We start from the raw sequence: 23,888 nt of genomic DNA, 5'->3' as shown, positions 1-23,888 counted from the left end.
GGGAGGAGGAAGCAGGCAGAGTAAGGCTGGAGCTGAGGGACCGAACAGTAGTAGAGGTGGACCCCTTTTGGGGTGCATGGTGTGGCGCTGTTGGGGTGGAAGCTGGCAGGAAGAGAAGGGACCCAGGGGCTGTGTCGGGTCACATGCTCTGCCAATCCCTGGGCTCTAGGGCAGAGCAAGAAACCCAGACGTGTTGTTTGCCAGAGGTCTGGGCTTTCTTGGATTTGAGAATGTATTTATATGAAAAGTCTCACCAAGGTATAAACATTCTGGGCCTTTGCACATGCGGCAAGCTCAGCTGGAATGTTCCCTGCAAGCCCCCTCCTGCTCTGTCTGCCTGGTGAACTCCAGCCACCTCCTTGAGGAGGCTTTCTCGGACTGAGGTCTGTCCCCCCAGCTACACACACACACACACACACACCCTGGGAGGTCGCTCTCTCCTGGGGGACCCATAGCTCCTCATGTGCCGGTCACCCGCTGTTTCCACATCAGCCTTCATTTCATCCTCACTTGGAGGCAAGCATGTGGGTGATGTGTGGATGTTTAGTACACTCTCAGGGGCTCACAGCCAGAGTGGGGGCTGCCTTTCAGCACCAAGTCTTTGGGGTTTGAACCATGGGGGTCTCCAGGCCTTGTCTCACCTCTCCTCGGCTACCCCAGGAGGATGGAACGAGCCTGTTCTCTGCCAGAGAGTCCGGGGCCAGGACCCATGACAGGGAATTCTGGCCCCTGGGCATGGGGCCTTTCATGTGGGTAGGCGATCGAGACCCATAGAGCCCAGAAGGCAGAGGGGAAACTGGGTGAATCAGGCGCCCACCACATGGGGCTCTGGCCCAGGGCACCTCTGTCCATCTCAGCTGCCCTTGGTTGACCAGAAGAAGGGGCACCTGGGGTAGCCGGTCCAGAGCCCTCAAGGCCCAGTGGGGGCTACCGTGCTTGGGGCTCATCAGTGGGGCCACTTCCAGACACTCTGTGGGCCCAAGAGACCCCCTCCCCCGCAGCTGTGCAGGCTTTGCCTCTGAGTGGGGCTCATCTGGGCCTGTCTGGAGGACCTTGTTTGAGGTCCCCCGCCCCCCCCCCCGTTTTGGGAACGTGAGAGACAGAAGGGAATTTTTTAAATGCATGTACTCTGGTTTTCTGGGCTCCCCCCCCTTGCTTGGCAGTGCTGCCCGCCTCGTGCTGTTGACCTTGGCTGTGGGTTTGCGGGGGCTGGAGCTCTCACACCATAAATTCCTGTCTTCTAGGAATCCAGCCTGGGAAAGAAAGGAAACACCAAGGAGAATACTTGATTAACATTTTTCCAACGTGACCACATCACAGAGACGTGTGGCCGGAATTCTCACCCTGGACTGGGCAGGGTGGGACTCGGCTCGTGCCCAGCTGCAGGGAGGGTGAGCTGAGCCAGGGGGCCCTGGAGAGAGGGCTGGAGTGGGGTCTGGGCTGGCGTCGCCCTTCGGGGTGGGGGGTTCCTGGGTAGGAGCTGGGCCAGGTCAGACAGCTGGAGTTCAGAGCGTCTGGGAGAGCTCACCTTTGTCCTCAGTGGCTCTCGGGCTGCACCCTGAGTTTGGGGCAGACCCCAGGGGTGTGGGGCTGTGACCATGTCTCAACCATCTGCTCCCCACTCTACGTGGTCACGATAATAGAGTCACATCGCCATGCAAAGTAGGGCTTCCCCAGTGGCTCAGATGGTAAAGAGTCTGCCCACAATGCGGGAGACCCAGGTTCAATCCCTGGGTTGGGAAGATCCCCTGGAGAAGGAAATGGTGACCCACTCCAATACTCTTGCTGGAAAATCCCGTGGACAGAGGAGCCTGGCGGGCTACATTCCATGGGGTCGCAAAGAGTCGGACACGACTGTTTGACTAACACTTTCACACGTTCTCTCCCCACTCTAGATGGGACCCTCTCTGCCCCTGGGTTGAATCTTGGCCCTAACTCCAGATTCAGACCTGGCTCAAGGTCCACAGTGACCTCTGACCCCAGTCCCAGGCGGATTCTGGACTTGCCTCTGAGCTCTTAAACAGAAATCCTTCACGTCCTCATCACAGTCCCCAAGCTCTGAGCCTTTATTCAGAGCCTGAGGCTGGTTCCATGGGATCGACATCAACCTGCTGTTTCCAAGCCTCTGGCTGTCTGTCTGCCCTCCTCCTCTCCCTCCAGACCGAAGAGACCCTTTCTACCAAGGTGCCTGGCTCCCCTCCCCTCCACCTGCATGGCATCTCAGCCCATCCACCACTTAGGTTTCCAGCACCTCCTTTTTTATCAGTCCCTTCAATGGCATGTAGACATTCCATTGACAAAGTAAAAAGAAAGCCTCCCTTGAACCCCGCGTCCACCTCTGGCTGCCCCTATCTCTCGCCTCCCTGTCACAGCCAAACTCTCCAAAAAGCTGTCTGCACAGTTGTTTCCACTCCTCACCTCCCTCTCACTCCTCAGACCACTCCTGTCTGGCTCCCGCCCCCACCGTACTGCCCAAACAGCCCTCACCGAGGTCAGCGGTGACCCCATAGAGCCCAGCCCCACGGTTTTTTTTTTACCCTACTTGCCATCTCGGCAGCACTCAGCGCTGCGGACCACCCGCTCCCTAAAACCCTTATCCTTTCTGGCTCCGAGGACCCTACTCTGCCCTCCTTGGTCCAGACAGGCAGTGTCAGCTCTGCTGGTTCTCCCTCGGCACCTGAACTTCAGTCGTCCAAACCTGGAGTCTTCCTCTTCCCCTAAACTGCTCCCTCTGCAGTGCTCATGTCCCAGCCGCTCAAACCCGAGTCATTTCCCACGCCCGCTCCCTCCTCTCCATCTCAGGTCCAAACCAGGACCGTGCCCTGGGGAGCCTGACCTCATGAACCCCTCGAGTACTTGTCGACTTGTCTCCTGACCCGTGCCCACCCCATCACCACCCTGCACTGTCTTGTTAGCCCCACTCACTCCCACCCCCATCACAGCCCCAGCTCCTCCCTCGTCTCCATTGTCCTGCCATCCTTACATCTCATCACTCCCCAAACCATCCCCATCGCCCCACCCTACCATCTCCCCATCACTACTGCTCCGCCACCACCACTCCCATTGCCCCCCGATGCCTTCCTTCCCCCCACTCCCCACCACCACCACCCTCCTCCAGCATCACTCCCCGCACCTGAGCCACTGTCACTTTCACCTGCCTTACTGAGATAGCTTTCCAACTCAACTGCCATCAGCCACTCCTGTCCCCTTCTAATCCCGCTTGATCTTTAAAAAATGCCAAGCTCATCCTGCCGCTTGCCTCAAACCCACCAATAACTTCCCACCACCAGTAGGATAACCTAGGAAATTCCTTCCATGCCCACAGAGCCCTGTGTTATCTGGTTCCGGTCGACTGCACCAGTCCAGCCATCCCGGATGCACATGAGTGTCCCATGCTGCCCTCGCCATGGGGCCCTCTGCCTCGTCTCCCTCCAGCTGTGCCCATCCCTGCCACGCTTCCCATCCCTGCTGCCCACTCCCGTCCTGTACCTGGATGAAGCCCCCAACCCCAGGACCACTTATATATCGATCCAGCAACTACTGAAAGAGTGAGGAAGGGGCAAAGGTTGGAGGGAAGTAGGTTTTATTTTCCTTCGAATGCCATCAAAGCAACCTACACTTCATCTGGAAAAAGACAGGCTGAACTTTTTTTTTTTTTAATTCAAGACAAGAGGAGAAACAAAATTGAACAAGACCCCATGCAGCACTGACAGTGTATCAGGCGCTGTGCTGAGTGCTTCACGGCCACCGTCTCACTGCGTCGTCACTGGGGTGCGTGTGAGGTTGTCATCAGTGCCAGTCTCCACTGCCACCCCACCTCAGATTTCTGTCTGAAGGGACGGCAGCTAGAGGACGTTCCAGTTCTCTCTCCATTCTCATTTCTCCTCTCTCAGGACACTTGTATTTTCTGCTGTGCTTGGCAGTAACTTTATGAGGGAAGCCTCCGCCTGGCAGGGGTATGAAGGTCTCGGATGTCTGGCACTACCAACGACTAAGGTTTAACTCTATCCAAGTCAGGGAGGAAGGGTTAGGATGCCCACTGAGGCTTTGTTTTTTTTCTATACCTTATTTTCTTTTTCTTGTCTTAGTGCAGTGGCTAGGCTCTCCCGTACAATGTTGAATGCAAATGGTGAGAGCAGACAGCACTTCACAGTCATAAGGTAAATGCTGTTTCTGACGGATTCCTGCAGTTATCAGTTTTTTCTGAACTGGTGAAGAAGATGTTATTTATAGGCCTTCTAATACCCCATTTTACTGTGAGGTAACTACCCGAACCTCACACATCTATTAAGTGGCAAAAAGCTCCTATGTAAATCTCAGTCAGTTTGACTTCAAAGGCCATAATCATAATTGCTATGCTATAAAGTCTTCAATAAAACATGTCCTCTAAGAACAATAATTTAACGGTGTGGTAAGATTAGAAACATGTATCACTGGGATAGAATACAAAGCAGCCATTATATGTAAGGACCACTTCTATGGAAGAAAGGAACCCATGGTAAAGCAAGGATTATAAAATGAAGGGTCAGCAACGATTATAAAATGAAGGGTCAGCAACTCGGGGTGGGAGTACATTAGCTAACCCGTCCTATCTAACACTAAAATCACCTCCAGGCAGAGGACAGGGTTAAAACTTCTATAAATAAGTAATAAAATTCTACAGTAGCTAGTAGGAAATACTGAAGATTTTCTTCCCTCTGGAAAAGCATTTACACATATTCCTTAAATTCTTTAAGTTTTCTTAAACTTCCTGAGGGGTTTTATAAGCTTCTAAGCAATAGGAGAAATCACAAGGAGAAAGACAAATCTTTCTGGCTGCGGGTTGGGTGATGTCAGGGGAAGGAGCAGAGGGCTCTCCCCTGGGAATGACCGTGGGGGACGCGGGCACAGTGCCTAGTGGCATAAACCGTCTGTGAAGACTGAGAAACAGACCAGCGCACGGCTGCCACGTTGCTGGTGTCTGGACCCCCTGGCCACCCCTGGATGCTCACACCGGCCACACCCTCAGGGCACACTCATAGCGTGATCGTGCACTGCAGCCCTGGTTGCACTCTCACAGCCTTGCATTTCCACGGAGGCATCTTCTCTTGACTCCACGCACCCCAGTTTGTGCCCCACAAATGTGCTCACCCCTCTGCCAGCTCCTGCTGCCCCCTCACATTCCCAACCTGGTCCACCTCTCCAGCCCGGTCAGTACTGTGCCCTGAGGGACAAGTGGCAGGTCCCAGGCAAGGTCCCAGGATCCCCTCCACCTGCAGGTTCAGCTCTGTTCTCTAAGCCCTCCTACCTGCGCAGGCTGGGAGGAGGCATCCCCACCTGTTGGGGGATCTCCAGGGAGCAGGACTGACCTCCATCTTGTGTTTCCCAGGTCTGCTCCTGCCCGGCAAGCCCCACACCAGCCTTTACCCCTCTCCAGTCGGCCCAGTCCCAGCCCCAACGTCTGCCTGGGCTTACTCCCCAAACCCAGCACTTCCCGGTAGGATTTGAGTTCTGCCCTGAGCTCCATCTTGGCTGAGCCCAAGGCCCATCTCCAAGCCCCTGGAAGCCCCATCCTTGGAAAGCCAGACTGCCTGCCCCAGCTCTGTGCTGGGGGACTCAGGCCAGAACTGAGCACAGCGCCCAGCACAGAGTAGGTTCTCAATAAACATCTGCCAAGTGAATCAACTCCTCAACACCCCCTCGAACACTGCAGTGATCTCCTTGACCCGTCCCCTCAGCCTGGACCCCAGGGGTAGGCTGCTTTGGGCCAGGAGATGAATCTTTGCTCAGTGCAACTCTGCTCCAGCCGCGCCCCCCGCCATCTCTGTGGAGGGGTCATCCTTCCTGATTCGGAGCGCCTTCTCCTAGGCGCTCAGAGCAGGGCCCAGCACCACCAGCTTTCCTGGACCTCACCCTTTCTGTTGCCCCGAGGTTTCCTGCCAGCCTGGCTCAGCCACTTTCTCATTTGGGGGCCCAGGCCTCCCACCCTGCCTCTCCTGTGCTGTGTCCTCAGACCCCTCTGAGGACGAGTGAGTATTTCACTCTCAGAGCCTGACCGAGGGTTTCCAGGCGGCGCCAAGTGCTCGGCGCTCTCGGCCTGTCTGTGCAGAGGGGCAGGTACCAGTACTGCTGGGCACCTGCGTGCCTCCGCTTCTCAGCCAGCTCTCCATTCTCCCTCCCTGTGATCCCGCAACCCTGTGGTTAGAAACTAACAGAGACGTCGAGGCAGAGGGGCCATCCTGTGGGTCGACGCTGCTCTGAGATTTACAAAGGTTGTTTTTGCTTTTTAATCATTTATTTGGCTGCCTGGGGTCTTAGTTGCAGCATGCGGGCTCAAACGCTCTGTGGCATGTGGGATCTTAGTCCCACGCATGACCAACTCAGGGATCGAACCCAGGTCTCTTGCATTGCAGGAGGATTCTTTACCATCTTGGGCACCAGAGAAGTCCGAGGAAGTCCCTACAAGGGTGTTAAGGTGGGCAGGACTCCATCTCCACATGCCCTGCTGAGGGTCTCCCAGTCTCACCCATCCGTGACCCCAGCAGCCCCTCCGCCCCCCTGCCATCTCGCCCTGAACAGCTGTTCCCTCAGTGATGCCCCATCCAGAGTGCCCGCAGCTGGGCAGAGCACTCCAGGGAAGCTGCCTGGTGTGGGGAGATGCCTCTACTCTCTGGTGGCACTGCTGACATCTGGCTGGGCTGTGTGTCCCCAAACTGGATGACAAATGTGTACCCTCACTCAAAGGCCAAAGCCGCAAGTGGGGTCAGGCTTTTTCTGGGCTTCAAATGCATGGATCTTCCCAAGGACTTGTCCTGAGACTTTCCACCTCAACAGCCTCTGCTCCAGCCCGACTGGACAAGAAGCCAGCTCTCGGGCACCCCATCTTGTTTCTGCCCACTTGTGAAGTCTTCTCAGCGGGAAGAACATGTTTTTAAAACACACAAAAAAATCCCATCCTGTCTGAACTGAACATTTTCTCCCGCTTGTTCAACACCACCATTTACATTCTTGGGCCGGGCCTTGGCCAAGATATTTATAGCCTTGCCCTGGCACTCCATCTTGCCTAATTGGCGTGGCCTGACGGGGCCCCCATCCGTCACGGTAAGTGGGGCCTTTCACCAGCTTCTAGCGGGCTCTCAGCCGGCCCAGACATTCCCAGGCCCCGGGGGGTGGGGGATGGGCGGGGGGGGAGTGGGAGGCTGCACCCCACCCTGGCCCCAGCCTGCTCCCTGTGCCCCTCACCAGTGGGTCGGGCCACAGCCAGGGGAACCCCCAAGAGCGAGCGTGTAACTCAAGCTGCCTGTCCCGGCCAGCCCAAGGGTGACGGGGGATCCTCAACAGCATCCTCCCAGACGTTCCCAGGCCACCACAGTGCCTTCAAGGCCCCTATCGTTTCTCACTCCATCCTTCTCGCTTGTAGAGTTGGCCTGCTCACTCCACTGCCTCGTGACTTCATGGGTTCCCTGCGCTGCAGGAGGAAGCCTCGAAGCTCTGCAGCCCTGAAAGGAGCGGTCACCCTTCACCCCACATCCCCCTCTCAAGCCGGTCCCCTCTTTGGACTCCAGCCCCAGGGAGCTACATGCCATGTCACCCGAGGCCTCCAGGGGGCGCTCTTCCCTCTGCCCGACCCTCCACCCCACCTTCTCTGCCCCTCTGCTCTTCCTCCCGGATCTACCTTAGTTGCCCCCTCCTCCAGGAAGCCTGTTTGTGCCCTTCCCAGGGTTGGGGTCTCCCTCTGGCGCCCCCAGGAGGTCCTGGGCTTCCTGGCCACAGCACAGAGCTCGGTTCATCATGGTTGGATTGTCCTTGCTTGACCTTGAACTCCCCAGGGCCAAGGGCGGGGCTTCTCCACTCTTCCAGAGGTGGCTACAGAAGAATCTTCAGTGCTGCTGAGAAACTCATCTATTTTGTCCCTTGGATCATAAGGACTGGATGGTTTTTGTTTCCAAAATACCATATTTCATCAGTTCCCCCAAAACACTGTTTTCACATTTTCACGTCTTTGAAATTGGGATGGCATGTTCCAGCTTAACTGTCAGGGGTTTTAATCTTTCTTAATGGGCCAGAAAACAATGTCGCATCCTTGACTGGATGGCTTCTAAGCCTTGGTGGAATACAGGAATGGCCTTGATTACCTCACACCACTGAGATGGCACAAGGGTTAGGTCAGACCTCAGGTTTGACCCATCTGGGTTCTGAGCCCAGCTCTGCCCTGTTCTGGCTGCTGATACTGGGCAACTCGTCCCAGCCTCTGAGCCTCGGTTTCCACATCCGAGAAATGGGGCACTAATACTATCTATCTCCTCGGGTGGTGAAGATGCTTATAGTCCACGTGAGAGAGAGGCTGAAGGGCTCAATCAGGAAGAGCTGCTGCTATGACTTCAGTTGCTAATTCATTCAGCAGAGATTTCAGTGCCAATGAGAAGCACACAGCGGGACAGACATGCTCTGCCCTCGGGGATCTTAACAGTTCGCGGCAGAGACAAAGGGTAAATGCGTAATTGTGAAGTGAAAGTTGCTCAGCTGTGTCCGACTCTTCATGACCCCGTGGACAGTAGCCCGCCAGGCTCCTTTGTCCATGGAATTCTCCAGGCAAGAATACTGGGGTGGGTTGCCGTGCCCTCTTCCAGGAGATCTTCCCAACCCAGGGATCGAAACCAAGTCTTCTGCACTGCAGGCAGATTCTTTACCATCTGAGCCACCAGAAAAGCATAATCGTAAATTAAGGCAAGTTCCTATAAAGGAGACAAACCAGGGACTCTGAAGGAACAGCCTGGTGAAATCCTAGTTGGGGGCCATGGTGAAGAAAGTGAGACAGGAGCCCAGATCTGGAGGATAAGAAGAGATGCCTGAGTGCAGAATGCAGGGAAGAGCTTCCAGGCAAAGGGAACAGCATGTGCAAACACACAGATGCAAAGAGAAGATCGGGAGAGTGGAAGGCGATGAAGTAACCCCAGGTCACCAGAACCTCGGAGTCACTGCAGGGATGTCAGTCTTGCTCTGGAAGCAACAGGAAGCTGTTGGGGGAGGGGCTGTTTAAGCAAAAGAGTGGGATCTGATTCACATTTTACATTTTAAGCCCATTCTTCTGGCAGAGGGGAGGTAGGCACTGTGGTCCAGGGGAGAGCCCGTGGTGGTGTGACACAGTGGTGGCAGTGGGAATGGAGGAAAGTGGATTGGGGATTTATTTTGGAGGTAGAATTGACAAGTCTTGGCAGGGGATGGCTGTGGGTGGTGAGGAGTGGCAGGATTCAAGGATGCCTCCCAGTTTTCTGGCCTAAGCAACTGGGCGGACGATGGTTGCCATTTCCTGAGATGGGGACACAGGGAGGAGCAGGTTGGGGAGGAAATCAAGAGTTTACTTTTGGACGTGTTAAGCTTGAGCTATTTGTCTTGCCTGGTTCATTGCTGACAGAGCTCCATGGGCCTCGGAGCTGCAAGAAGGCCAGAAAGAGGGGTGTCTCTGACCTAGAAGTGGCCCTGGCCACGTAAGGCCCCCTTAGAAAGGTGTTTCTCTTTTTAAAAATACTGATTTATTTATCTTTGGCTGTGTCGGGGCTTGTGGCACACAGGCTTCTCTTTCTGGGCACGTGTGGTCTCAGTAGTTGCCACGTGCTGGCTTAGTTGCCCTGCGGCATGTGTAATGTCAGTTCCCTGACCATGCATCGAACCCATGACCCCTGCATTGGAAGGCAGATTCTTAACCACTGGACCACGAGGGGAGTCCCCCCATTTGCTGTTTTGAAGTGCCGAGATTTTTTCAGTTCAGTCGCTCAGTCATGTCCGACTCTTTGCGACCCCATGAACCACAGCACGCCAGGCCTCCCTGTCCATCACCAACTCCCGGAGTTCACTCAAACTCATGTCCATCGAGTCAGTGATGCCATCCAGCCATCTCATTCTCTGTCGTCCCCGTCTCCTCCCGCCCCCAATCCCTCCCAGCATCAGACGAGATTTTTTACGTATCCTTTATCTTGCCTTTAAGGTGCCAGAGACCAAGGAAATTTCCCAGTTGCTTAGCAGAGGAAGACCCGATTGGCCCAGCCTCTACTTTGCGCAAAGAAGGACCACGGCCTTGTCCACAGGCTCAGAGGGGAGGCACTGCATCTCTGTTGGGACCACTCAACCACTGTGGGCACCGGGATCTGGGCCTGCCCCTTCTCCGTGCCCCCGACCACCCCCGTCTGCATATCTGGATCCTCTCTGCAGAGTTCTCTCAAACCACACAGACTCCAGTTCAAATTCCACCTCTCCCTTCCACATCTACCAGTTAAGAACTGGGTGGCCGAGGACAAGTGTTCCGCATCTGTGAAATGGGGGTAGAGGCATCAGTGCCCCGCTCACGGGTGCTGTGAGTGATCACCAAGCTGATGCTGGTAGGAGGTCCCCAGCAAGGCTGCTGAGAGGCAAGTCCACATACTGCTGTCCTTGATCCCTCACTCAAGCTTACTGTATCACCCTGAATGTGGGATCCCCAAGCCGGGACCCCCAAAGCCTTAGCTTCTTTTCCTGCCTGGACCTCTGCATACCCCGACAAAGCGTTGAGGGTGGGATTCCAGGCAGTGACAACCAGTGGGAAGGGAGGGGGCACTGAGTCACCCCCTGTTGGCACGTGGTGGCCTCTGGGGCCTGCAGGCAGGGCTGGCCTTGTCTGGTGACTGGGGCGGGAGCTGGCAGGGGATGGGGGAAGGGGGGACAATGGGCCCTTGTCTTTGCCGAGCTTTGTCCTTCCAAGACGCTTCAACCCCTAGACAAACATGACCTCATTCCTCCCCAGGGCTCCAATGTGAAGGGCAGACACAAGCCTGGAGTTGGACCCACCCATCCCATTTCACAGACTGGAAAACCAAGTCGCCAGTGGGTTGGAAAGAAGACAAGAGGGCGCTGAGGCTCTGGCTCTCACGACCTGAATTCACGCCCTCCTGGGTCGCTGAGCTCAGGGGAGGGGCCCCGGAAAACGGCCAAGGTCCAGGTCCATGGTGGGGGTCAGACAGGCTGTGGAGGGGGTCCCAGCTCAGCCACTCACGGCTGTGCACCCTGAGGAACTCAGTCAGTTTCTCCGAGACTCAGCTGCCACATCTGATGGAGGGACCTGGAAGCCCCCCTCCTGGCAGGGTGGTACAGTCCTTGGACATCACTGACCAAGGATAAGGGCTCAGACTGGCCAGCTTAAAGTCAAAGTGCTGCCCCCCCCACCCAAAGGGTGGGTCTCCCTCACCCAGGCACGTTTTCTCAGAGATGGGGACTAGGACTCACTGAACCCAAGCCCCCAGGGCCACCAACGCTCCCATCTGCCATGCTCAGCCAGGGGCCCTACAGCGGGAGGTGTGGCTGGGGCCTGGTATATCCCCCTGATCAGTTGCTAAAGGACATTTTCAGGCACTGATGTTCCTACTCTCCACCCCACCCCAGAGGGTCTTATTCAGCCTGGGATCCATCCCCACCTCCACATGGGGGTGTTCCAGGTAGCCCGCCTCTCTCTAAAAGTGGGATCATGACAATCCACGGACAGATGCGAGGTGCAGGTGGGAGCTGGGAGCCCGAGAATCAGCCTAGGGTGGGCATGGGGTCCATGCTTATGAATGGTAGGTTTATTGCTCCAGCGACAAGAACCCTCAAAGGTCATTTAGGACAACTTCCAACTCCCAGACGGAGGAAGCGAGGCCCGGAGACAGTCTGTTCTTGGTCTGGCCGCATAGCCCATCCATGCAGGGCTGAGCCCAAAACCCCACCTCTGGGCTCCAAGTTAGAAGCTGTCAGAGCGGCCCCTCCCTGCGCGGCAGGGCTGAGATGGCTGACCCGGTGGGCTCAGCCCGGGGACCCAGGTGAGGGAGGCAGGCGATCGGGGCTGAGGCCCTCCTGGAGGCCGCCCAGGCTCTGGCCTTTCCCTTGGCCCCAGTTTCCACCACGGCTGCATTCCCAGTGAGATAAACAAGGGATCAGTGGGAGCAAAATGAATGAAGTAACGGGTAAGATATGAACGGCCGCGCCCAGCCCCCGGCCCACCCCAACCGCTGCCCGACCAGGAGGGCTTTGGAAGAGGCCAGGCCCACCCACACCCCCAGCCTCAGCCAGTGCCAGGCACCAAGGGAGCTCAGCCCAGACCAAGCCTCATCCCGTCCCTGGGTTCAGGGCACAGGCCCCTCTGAGAAGCCCCGGGCCCCTGCTGGGCTGTGTCTCTGAGTCCCACCCTCCTGCCCAGCCTCCTCAGCCCCCAGCCCTCCCTGAATGGAGATTATTTCCAGTCTGGATCCTTGGTGATCTGGGGGAACGCCTCACTTCCATGGGCATACCCAAGGAACCCCGAGCCATCAGGGCAGCTCGGGGGTCTGCCACCCTGGTCCAGATGGGTGGGCGATTTGGCCCAGCACAGCCCATCTGCGTCTCTGGGAACCTACCCACTGAGCCTCGGCAGGTGATGGCGGAAAAGCCCAAGTTCTCCCCAACCGTGGTACCAGCATCCTGACCTTGCTCAGTGGAGCTTGGAACTCTGGGGGTGTCTCTGGGGCCAGATGGGAGGCTGGCGCTGCTGACCCGGCCTGGACCCCAACCAGGCTGGACACGGTCACCTCCCCTGCTGGGGTGCAGACAAACCACGTATCAGCTGGCTAGGGCTCCACCTGCTGGCTACGGGGTCAGGCTTCCTGCTGCAGGGATCCAGGCCTAACAGCCCTGACCGGGGGACCAAGAGGCTCAGCCCCTGCCCCTCCTTGCCTCGGAAGGGAGAGGTGGAGGTAATTGGGTCCTCTCCCTGCAGGGGAACACGCAGAGGGCCCACCTGTGCCAGGAGCCTGACACAGACGGGCATGGCTCACCCCAGGCCCCAGCTGCTCTCTGCAAAGGGCCCCCAAACTGCCCCAGGCCCTGATCGGGCTGAGAGAGGGCCGTCTCCCTTTTCTGTAGATCTCTCTACTTCTCACCCTGCTGGAGTTACAGGCCTGGAACCTGCATTTTTAACAGATTCCCTCAGGTCGGGAAGATCTCCTGGAGAAGGAAATAGCAATCCGCTCCAGTATTCTCGCCTGGAGAATTCCATAGACAGAGGAGCCTAGAGGACTACAGTCCATGGGGTCGCAAAGAGTTAGAAACTAAGCGACTGAGCACATACGGGCACACGCACGCGTGCACACACACGCCCAGGTGATCAGAGACCGCGTGTCTGCGGTCAGCCCTGAAGAAAGCCTACACCACAGCAACCTGCCCTGCCCACCTGGCTTCACCCAACCCCGCCCCCTGGTCCCCAGATCCCCACTTTGCCCTCTGGCTTCTTGCCACCCCACCCCATACACACTCCCTGCTCTGACCAGTGAGAACCGCATCTGTTTCCCCAGCACGATAACCTTCGCTCTTCCACACGCTGGTCCCTCCGTCTGGAAGGCTTGTTCCTCCTCCTCCTTCCTACCCAGGGTTACCCCTATTCGGCCTCACGGACAGCTCCAATTTCACCCCAAGAAGCCTTTCCTGATCCCTACCTTGTCCGTGCTGCTCCTTCTTTCTGACGTATCTGCCAGTGGCACTTGTCACCTGAACTGAACTTGCCTCCCCTCCTGGCCGGGACTACATCTAAAGTCCCAGCACCGGGCTGGCCCAGAACTGCTGGGAGAGCAGGGGAGACCAGCCTCGCCATGACACACATGCTCAGACTCCCATCTTGGGGTTGCCGTAGTCCTGTTAGGTACTCGGTTCTCTTCTCACTGTTCTTCAGAGAAGACCGAGCTGTGAGCCAGGAAAGTGACTTGCCCAGGGTCACTCAGCTTAGGTGATGGCATGGCTCCTGGAACTGAGCTGGCCTGACCCCTGTGGCCCTTTGCTGCACGGGGACCTGACCTACACCATTCACTGACCAGGACCATGGTCTTAGATGGAGGTTCGGACGCAGGTTCACCCACTTCCCGGGCCCCAGATAGGCTTCGAGGGGAAAAACACTGCAAGAAGAAAAAGAAACGTCCTGACATCAAAGGTTGACCCAGAGCCAATGGCCCGGACACCACCTGCCAGAACAAGGGAATGGCATGTAGGACCTTGGCACGGCCAGTCCTGCACACATGGTGACCGTGCTCCCACGCGAGCCCAGCGCCCCTCTGGCCAGTGGCTCAGCTGCCCCGTGCGACTGTGGGTTCCCAAAGCGGTTCTCCCGGGAGTACCCAGGCAGGGGCTAGATCTCAGAGCTGATGCCGAGCACACTCCATCCCACCAGACAGACGTGGGAGGTGCTGCACTCTGCCTGAGCAAGGCGGCGATGAGGTGACCTCTGACTCCTTGCCAGCAGGCCACTTAGCGGCAGCCGCCGGCACACCGGAGACACCCAATCCATCAGTACCGGCCACATGACGGGCTGGCATCCAGCCACGGCCATGAGGGGAGCCATCGGTGGGGGGACCAGACGCGGCTCAGGGCCCAGTCTCAGAGCCGGGAGGGGGCCGAAGTCACCGGCCTGAGGGAGCCACCTTGCCCGGTGACAGGCTCAGGGTGCTCAAAGCCAGCCTGAGCCCCACTCCACTCGCCACTTACCAACTGTGCGTGGCTGCAGGCGGGACCCCTCACTACTGACCTTTATGTTCCTTCTCCTTGAAATGGCCTAGGTTGTACTTTAGAATCCCCGAGGAGCTGTGGAAAAATTCCAGGGCCAAGTGGAATCCTTCCTCAGAGATTCTATCGGTCTAGTGATGGGGTCCAGGTGTCAGGATGTTTAAAAAACTTTCCAAGTTTTCATTCTAACGTGAAACGCACACTGCGAACCACTGGGAGAGACGCTGGGGACTCCCCGGCCTGCCTGTCTCCACACGCTGGCCCCCAGCAGCACAGCCGCAGCACCCCCAGGTCTGAATGCGCCTCCTCTCCCCACTGGGATGTGTACCCCAGGAGCATCTACTTGAGCTGGAAACACGGTGGTTGTTTTTGGTTCTTCAATCTCCCTCACCTCAGACATCCTCAGGTCTGGCCAAGGACCTTCTAAACGCCTCTTGAGGCGAGCCACTTTTCCCTGCCCCGGTGCCTCCTGCGACTTGGGCAAGGCAGACCTCAATCCTCCCTTTATGGGACTTAACGTTCAGCAAAAGATGAACAGTCCTGTGTTTACTACTCCACCCACAGTCCTGGACTTACCCCAGACCTCTCTGGTCGCCCACTTTAATTTGTTTGTTTACAGCTTTATTGAGGTTCAACTGACATAGATTAACATCAGTAATCTGAAATGTTCAGTTTCAGTATGTCTTGACACAGGTATGCACCCATGGAATTGCCATCACACTTAAGATAATGGACACACGCATCCATCACCCGCCAAAGTCTCCTCCTGCCTCTTTGCAATCTCTCCCTCCAGCTTCCCATTATGTCCTCAAACAACTCAGTATAGATTTGTTTTCATTTTCGAGAATTTTATATCCTCTCTTTTGGTCTGGCTTCTTTCATCCAGAATCATTATTTTGAGATGCATCCATGTTGCAGCGTGTTTACACCTCAATTTGCTTGTTCATTCGTTCACCCATTAATGGACATTTGGGTTGTTTTCAGTTCGGGGTGCAAACAAATTCATAGCTCTTGCTATGAATGCTCCTGTATAATTTTTTTGTCTGTGGATAGATTCTTTCATTTCTCTTGGAAAGTTCCTAGGAGTGGAATAGCTGGGTCATGAGGTACATGGATGGTTAGCATTTTAAGGAACTACCACTCTATCTTCCAAAGTGGTCATTTCATTTTACATTCCCACCAGCCATGGATAAGAGTTCCAGTTTGGGCCTTTTTTTTTTTTTTTTTTTGTCTGCTCCGCATGGCATTGGGATTCTAGTTCCCCAACCAGGCATCAAACTCACGCCCCCTGCATTGGAAGCACAGAGTTGGAACCCACTGGTCTGCCAGGGAAGCCCCAGGCCCGTTTTTTAAATCGGATGTTTATCTTACTACTTAGTTGTAAAGTTTCTGTGTATATCCTTTGTTGGATATGTGTCTGTGCCTTGCCTGTAAAATTTTTCTTAAGAGCATCTTAGGGCTTCCCTGGTGGCTCAGTTGTACAGAACCCGCCTGCCAGTGCAGGAGACCTGGGTTCGATCCCTGGTCCAGAGAGATCCCACATGCAGTGGAGTCCTTGCACCACAACTATTGAGCCTGCGCCCTAGAGCCTGTGTCCACAACAAGAGGAGCTGCCACAAAGTGAAGCCCGCACATTGCTTGCTACAACTAGAGAAAACCATGAAGCAACAAAGACCCACACAGCCAAAAATAACAAATAATTTTTTAAAAAAATGATAGAAGAGCAAACCTTTTGCATTTTATTTATTGTAATTTATTCTTCCTTTTATTGTTTGTACTTTTTGTATTGCATTTCAGAAATGCTTTCCAAGTAGAAGGTAATTTTTAAAATTTCCCCTATGGTTTCTTCTAGAGGTTTCATACTTCTCATTCTTACAGGCAGGTCTGTGATCTATTTTGAGTTAATTTCCGTATATGGTGTGAATTAGGGTGACCTCTTGGAGAAGGCAATGGCAAGCCACTCCAGTACTATTGCCTGGAAAATCCCATGGATAGAGGAGCCTGGTGGGCTGCAGTCTGTGGGGTCGCTAAGGGTCGGACACGACTGAGCGACTTCACTTTCACTTTTCACTTTCACACATTGGAGAAGGAAATGGCAACCCACTCCAGTGTTCTTGCCTGGAGAATCCCAGGGACGGGGGAGCCTGGTGGGCTACCGTCTATGGGGTCACACAGAGTCGGGCACGACTGAAGTGACTTAGCAGCAGCAGCAGCAGGGTGACCTCTACCAGTCCGACTCTTCTTCCAATTGACTCCCCTCATTGAAGGATGGTTTTGCCAAAATTCAAACCTTACCATGTTACTCCTCTGCTTAAACTCAGCCTCTTATGGCAGAAACCAACACAATTATTAATTTAATTAAAGCAATTATAATTATTATGATAATATAATACAGTCCATGGGGTGACAGAGTCGGACACGACTGAAGCCACTGAGCAAGCACGCCACTTCTCTAGGACACGGCAGCTGAAAATCAGTCCGGCCTCTGCCCGCATCCTGGTGGCACAGAGGAGGCCTGGAGTGGCTGTGGGTGAGCCACCCTGGAGTCACCTGCACACACTGCTCCCTGCACCTGCACGTGTTGCTTCCAGGGTGCACCAGCCTCAGACTCGTCCCCTTGAGAGCATCCCTGGGGATGGAGAAGCTTGGCTGGGGAGGGAGAGAGGAGAAGAAAGCAGAAGCTGAGGGTTTGGCAACGCAGGTGGGGGAAGGTGAGGACAGACGGGCCTCAGGATAGAGAGGGGTGTGGGGCCTGAGTCAGGGCACAGGGGCCAGCCCCGGTCAGGGTCCCCCAGGAGTTCTCGCGTGAGGCCACAGGGCCCCCGGGCAGCTACGGGCCTGTTGCACGGTCCTTCCAGCTCCGGCCAGGCGAGGGGGTGAACCTGAGGTCACCCCAAGCCTCTTGCTGCGCTCTCAAATAGCCGCCTGCCCCAGAAGACCTGGGAAGCCAAGTCAATAACTTGAAACCATAAAATCTCGAAGGCGTTGAACGCTTGGACGGAGGAGCAGACGCGGCACATGGGGCCTTTTCCCAGGCAGCTTGTGTGGAACCAGCAAAACAGATTTATGAGCGTCTGGTTGAAACTGGCTTGTGGGGGCGGGGCTGGTCTGAGGCGTGGACGTCTCTGGAGCACAGGAGGGATGCTGGATGGAAGCTCACCGCACGGTCCTCGTGGCCGTGATTCAAGGCGCGTGAAACGCCGCCTCTCCTTCGTGTGCTTCGTTCCGGTGTCATTCGGAGGAACATAAGTGCATTTATTGGCTCTTTTACGGGCTCTCCCAAGACCTTCAAATCCCAATCCTCTGTTCTCCGAAAGGCGGGCGATCAGGGATGCTGACCTGTGTGTGCATATGGGTGGGTGGGCCGCGAGCCCGTCCTTGGCCCGGACCGTGGACTCCCAGATGGAGCCGCATGGCCTGCCTCAGAGCCACAGGGTGCGTCTGTCTATGGAGTCTCTGGACAGACCCTGAGGCTTCGAGTATACAAGCGTTCACACAAGTGCACCATGCAGCCTTTCCCAAGCGTGAGAGCTGGCCACAGCGATGGTCCAGGAGCTTGGCTCTCCAGGACCATTGCTCCCTGCGGCCTGGATCTTGGGGGACTGGGCCGTGTTTGGGCACAAGGGGCCCACTGGGAAGCCTCCTGTCCTCTCCGAACCTCCCCTCACTGTCCAGAAAGATGTTGTCAATTCCTCAGGCATCCCCTGACGGCTGTGAGACAAGTGGAAGCGTCTTAGGGTCTGAGGCAGCCTGGGGTGGGTGAAGGGAACAGAGATTATCCGGGCCTGGTCACTTCAGGCTCTGAGGGTTCCCAGGGGAGTGCCCTGCCCACTCAGGTTAGTGGACATGGCTTGTAAAAGATTTGTTGTGTGAATCTGCAGCAGCCTTTTGCCTGAATAGAATAGAAATAGAATGGCACCTCAGCTGCGTCCAACCCTTTGCCTGTCAGGCTCTTCTGTCCATGGAATTCTATTGGTAAGAATACTGGAGTGGGTAGCTATTCCCTTCTCCAGGGCATCTTCCCAACCCAGGGATCAAATCTGCCTTTCTTGCGTCTCCAGCAATTGGCAGGTGGGTTCTTTACCAAGGTCAAAAGACTCAGAAGACCCCAGTCCCCTTAGGGGCTCCACACCCTTGGAGTAACCTCTCTGTCCTTTCCAGGGCACCCATGAGCCCCCTGCCTCAGCTACAACCACCCCAGCTGCAGCTCCTCATTCAGCCACAGAGGGCTTGGGCTGGTCTCCAGTCTCCAGTGACAGGGGAGCCCCGGGGGCCGCAGGAACATAGCTATGGTTCTGAGGAAAGGAAACCCTGGGAATCCAGCATCCCAGGCAAGTGGCCTGGGGAACTGATCTCTGCAAGAACTTTGCAAACCTCCCCGGCCTGCCCTTGGGAGCCCCAGGCCATGGGCCCCTGACCCACCATCAGTCTCTAGAGTTCCAGTCCTAAGGGGCAGGAGGGCGCCTGGGAAGTGTTACACAGTGCTGCCTGGATGTCAGCACCCGCTAAGGAACCAGCAAGATCAATAACGCTCTGCCATCCCGCACACCACCTGGCCCTACCGCCTGGCCGCATCCTGCCCTCGAGTCCACTCCCTGGTCCGGAGAGCTGCAGGCCTCTGGCCACAGTCTCCCCAGGTCACTCGAGCCAGGGGGACCTCAACCCAGGATCACACAGCTACAGGAGCACTCCAGCATCCCCAGCTTCTAGAGTTAGGGGCACCAACCTTTGTTATCACACAGGGTCAAGGTATGAGCTCAGGTGATCTGCCACACCTGGCCTCAGGGTGTCTGAGACCTGCTCCCTTATTTTGCTTCTTCATGGACAGAGGAGACAGGCCGGAGTGGCTGCCTGGGTCCCTCGTTGGTCTCTTGGGACATCACAGTGATTACCACCTTTATTGCATCTGGGATGGAAAACTTTAGGCCTCCGGGGGATTTTCTGTCCCATCTCATAGAGACGGTTTTTCACCAGAGAGTTGAGGGGGGAACCTCAGGGGACTTACTGAATTTTACCAGGTGTGTTTTCCTGGGAAAAGCCTCAAAGATTAACAATAGGAGGGAGAGAGGGGCCGAGGGACAGACAGGCCGCAGGACTATAGCCAGAGGCCAGCACAGCCCTTCTAGACGCCCAAAGGCAGGCTGCGGGGCTGGTGTCAACAGAGCCCCCCTTTTTCCTTACTGCTTCTTTATCGCTTTGTGGCTGCGCTGGTCTTCATTGCTCTGTGCGAGCTTTCTCTAGGTACGGCGGGCAGGGCTGCTCCCCAGCTGCGGTGCTCCGGCTTCTCATGGCTGTGTCTTCTCTTAATGAGGAGCATGGGCTCCAGTAGTCACAGCACGAATACAGCCTTCCTTCTACCCAAAAGGAAAAACCGAGACCCAGACAGGTGAGTGAGTCGGCTGGTGAAGAAGAGAGCCGGCAAGGAGGTCTGTCAGCATCCCCGGCCTGAGCTCTCCAGGCCGTGTCGTCGCAGCAGAGACGGGGCAACAGTTGACGAGCTCAGGTGGGCTGTGTGTGTGTGCTTGGGTCTGTGTGCACGCCTTCCCCAGGCCCCCAACACACACACACAAACACACACACACACATACAGAGGCATACACACGCACCCCACGCACGCACGCCTCCTGCCCTGCTCACCCAGGGGCCCTCACTTGGTCTCCTGTGGGTGACAAGCACTCCCAGCAAGCCTGTTGCCGGCGGGTGAAATCCAGTGAAATGACAGATGAGGAGCCCGGGGGCCCAGGGCCCAGGCGATGAGCGAGGTCTCAGCAGGATGGCATGCAGGCCCTGTCCAGACTGGGGCGTCACCCAGAGTGAAATGAGGCAAACACAGCGAGGCTGTAAACACAGCAGACAATGGGGGAGACAGGCCCCGGGGTTCCACAGAGAGCGACAGGCCCGGCCAGAGCTCGGGGCCTGCTTGGCTCAGGGGCGGCGGAGCGGGCGCGGGCGGGGGGCTGCTCCGGGCTTGGCTGGGACGGCCGTCTCGGGCCACGGCTTGGCCGGTCCAGCTCCGAGTTGGCTGGGAGGCCTGGCCTCCACACAATAAACAACACACAGAGAGATAAATCGCAAATGTGTCTGGAACTGGTGGGGAAAGGGGAGAGATATGTGGGGGTCACCAGGGGGCCCATCTCCTTCCTCGGCTGCTGCCCCCCGGGGAGGAGGGCCCAGTGACCCTGGGGAGGCCCCATCCTGGAGCCCAGAGGACAGCTGGGGGTCAGGGGTGGTGGGACCACGGACGGCATGGGTTGTCGTATGTGGGGCCAGAGGGCCTCTGAGGTGAATTTCCACCTGGAAAATTCCAAAGGCCTACGAGGGCTCGGTGTGGAGTGGGAGGGCTGCAGGAGGGGGCGGGCGGCCTCAGGCTGGGGCAGTGGGACGTCAGGGAACCCACAGAGCCCCCCTGAGCACCAGCCGCCTTGGGACCTCCACATTCCAGCCAGAATGCGCTGTCCCCCCTCAGCAGAGGATGCGGGCATTGCCAGAGGGTCTTTCTCATCCCTGCCTCCTCTCTGCGTCCCCCTGCCCAGCCTCGAAACCTCTCCCTCTCCCTGGCCTTCTCACACGCACAGCACCTCCACCCGCTGCCCGGCTCCTCGGACTCGAGCTCCCCCAGGGCTCTGCTCCAGGCACAGAACCTGCGTGCCCCCAGGCCCTCACAGTGCAGGCCCTGAGCGACCACATCCTCAACCCCTGCTAGGGACCTGCCTCCACTGCCCAAGCCGAGCGCGGGGGCCTGGGCTTGACTCCCCCACCGTCCCCCCGCCAGCAGGCCCATCGAGTCCTCCTTCCCAAATGCCCCCTCCTCACTCCCTCACGTCTACCCACCACCCCTCAGCACCCAGGCTTGTCTCCTGTGGCCCACAGCAGCCAGGATCTGTGGGGCTTGCCCACCTGACCCTCCCGCTTCCTCCCCAGCGCCTCTCCACCTTCAGGACAAAGCCCAGCCTTCGGGAGCCACGGGCCCACCATCTTTCACCCATTATTTTCCCTCCTCTACCACTTGACACCCAGCACCCATGGGACCACTCACTGGGCCTTGGATTCACCATGCTTCCCCTACCACCAGGTCCTTATAGGATGTCTGAGCAAGAGTCATGGCTCTTCCCCGTGAAGCTGGTACAAGAGAGGACACATGGACTCACCCTAAAACATAAGTTAGTCTGAAGGGGGAGACACAGCCCTGGCTCAGAAAGCCCAGTCTGAGGAGGGTGGTGGGCAAGGCCCTGCTCTGAAAAGCCCCGTCAGGGGAGGGGGGTGTCGCCCTGCTCCATTTGCTGTGATCTGAGGGTAGATGGGGCGCTTCTCTGACTAGACTTCATTCATCAGGCCTTCCCTGGGAGGGTCAGCGGGTGGGGGCCTGGCCCCAGGCACCTTCAGCCCCAGGGAGGGCCTGCCAGCACAGGGCACACGCCTGCATCTGTCTGCAGGAAGCCAGTGCCCAAGCAACGCCAGAGGGATGCCAGGCATGGGGCCAGGCCTGATGACGGTTTGGCCCTGCCAGCCGCTGTGGATCCAATGCTGGGCGCACCCAGTACCAGCCCTCCGAGCAGTGCGGAGGCCAGGGGCCATGGCAGTGTGTTGGCAAGAAGGGCAGGCGGGCACCCGTGTGCCCGTGACTCGGGAGGCCCCTCCTCCCAAGGCAGAGACCTCTGGGACCACTCTGCCACGCTCACCTCACACAGGGCCACTTCAGTCTGGCTTCTACAAGGCTGAGGCATCCCAACTCCCTGATTCTTTAAGAAGAGGTTCCAAGTGTCTTACACCAACAAGAAACTCCCCAAAGAAGGAAGGAGTGGAGAGTAACCATCTACCAAGCACCCACAATTGAGGGCAGGAGGAGAAGGAGGCAACAGAGGACGAGACGGTTGGATGGCATGACTCATGTCCACTCAATGGACATGAGTTTGAGCAAGCCTGGTGTGCTGTAGTCCATGGGGTTGCAAAGAGTTGTACATGACTCAGCAACTAAACACCACCACCACCTCACTGCCTATGAAACACCAAGAGAAAATATCACTGTAGGCTCAGAGCGGGTAATCAACTGCACCACAATACTCAGCTAGGAAGCAGGAGAGCTTAAAGTTAAAAGGTGGGGTGGTGTGGGGGCTTCCCTGGTAGTCCAGTGGTTACGATTCACCTGTCAGTGCGGGGGACATGAATTCCATCCCTTGTCCGGGAAATCCCCACGTGCCGCGGGGCAACAAAACCCATGCACTGTAACTACTGAGCCTGTGCACTAGAGCCTGCGCTCTGCAACGAGAAGCCCGTGCACGGCAATGAAGAGGAGCCCCTGCTCTCTGCAACTAGAGAAAGCCTGTGTGCAGCTATGAAGACCCAGCACAGCCAAAAATAAATTTAAAAAATTTTTTAAATTTATAAATATATATATACACACACATAACTGATTCACTTTATTGTATAGTGGAAACTAACACAATATTGCAAAGCAACTATATTCCAATTAAAAAAAAAATTAAACCCAAGCTGTCCCACGCACCAGGCTACTGCAAAACAGGTCTCCCTGGGCCAGGGGCCGGGCCTCCCTCCTTAGACACCCGTCACCTGCACGTCCCCTCACCTCTCAGGTCCTTCCGGTCAGCTGCCTCCAGACTCTGTGGTTTTGAGCATGGCTGCCCTTGGCTGTCCTGCTTGAGAAAATTGTGCAATATTCTAAGAACACTTCAAGTGTAGGGAATGGATGGATGGATGGATGGATGAACGTACTTCCTGCGTAGCCTCTCTCTGAGGCAGACCCTGTGCTGAGCACTGAGGCGCAGAGAGAAGGAAACAAGATGTATTCCTGCCTCTAGGAGCTTTTATTATAGTGGGGAAGGCAGGCTGAGACCCAGATTGGAGCCGCTGAGCGTAATGGTGCACTTTGGTGTACCATGTCAATTCCCCCAGGCCAAAGGAGTCAGCAGGAATGCTTCATGAAGGGGCCATGGTTACGGCAAATCTTGTGGGAAGAACTTTCGAGGCCTGGGACTAGAGGTGCTGTCAAGCAGCCCAGACTTTCCAGGGACCAGAGATGTTTAGCTAGAAGGGAAACTGGGACCTGGAAAGCATGGATGCCTTGGGACACCAGGGGCCTTGACAATTGGCTAAGGAGCTGGAACTTTCTCTGCAGTCACCAGGGAGCCAGGGAAGACGTAAGGCTCAGGGTGACGTGGCCCCCATGTGTCTCTTTTACAAGCCCACCCTGACTGTTGATGGGGCAGGCTGGCAGGCCTGGGGGTAGGGGGCAGGTCTCTGGCAGAGGCTGGTGAACAATTGCGTAAGGGATGGAGAAGTCTGTCCTGGAGCAACGGCCATGTGGCTGTCATTAGAGGGCTGCCAGGACACCGCTGGGGACTGAGGGGCTGGCAGGTTCACCC

Source organism: Moschus berezovskii, chromosome 27 (assembly GCF_049115385.1).
Source record: "Moschus berezovskii isolate FMDL1 chromosome 27, NW_MosBer_1.0, whole genome shotgun sequence".
NCBI classification, from domain to species: Eukaryota; Metazoa; Chordata; class Mammalia; order Artiodactyla; family Moschidae; genus Moschus; species Moschus berezovskii.
The sequence above is the reverse complement of the archived record's forward strand: the minus strand, read 5'-3'. Positions refer to the sequence as shown.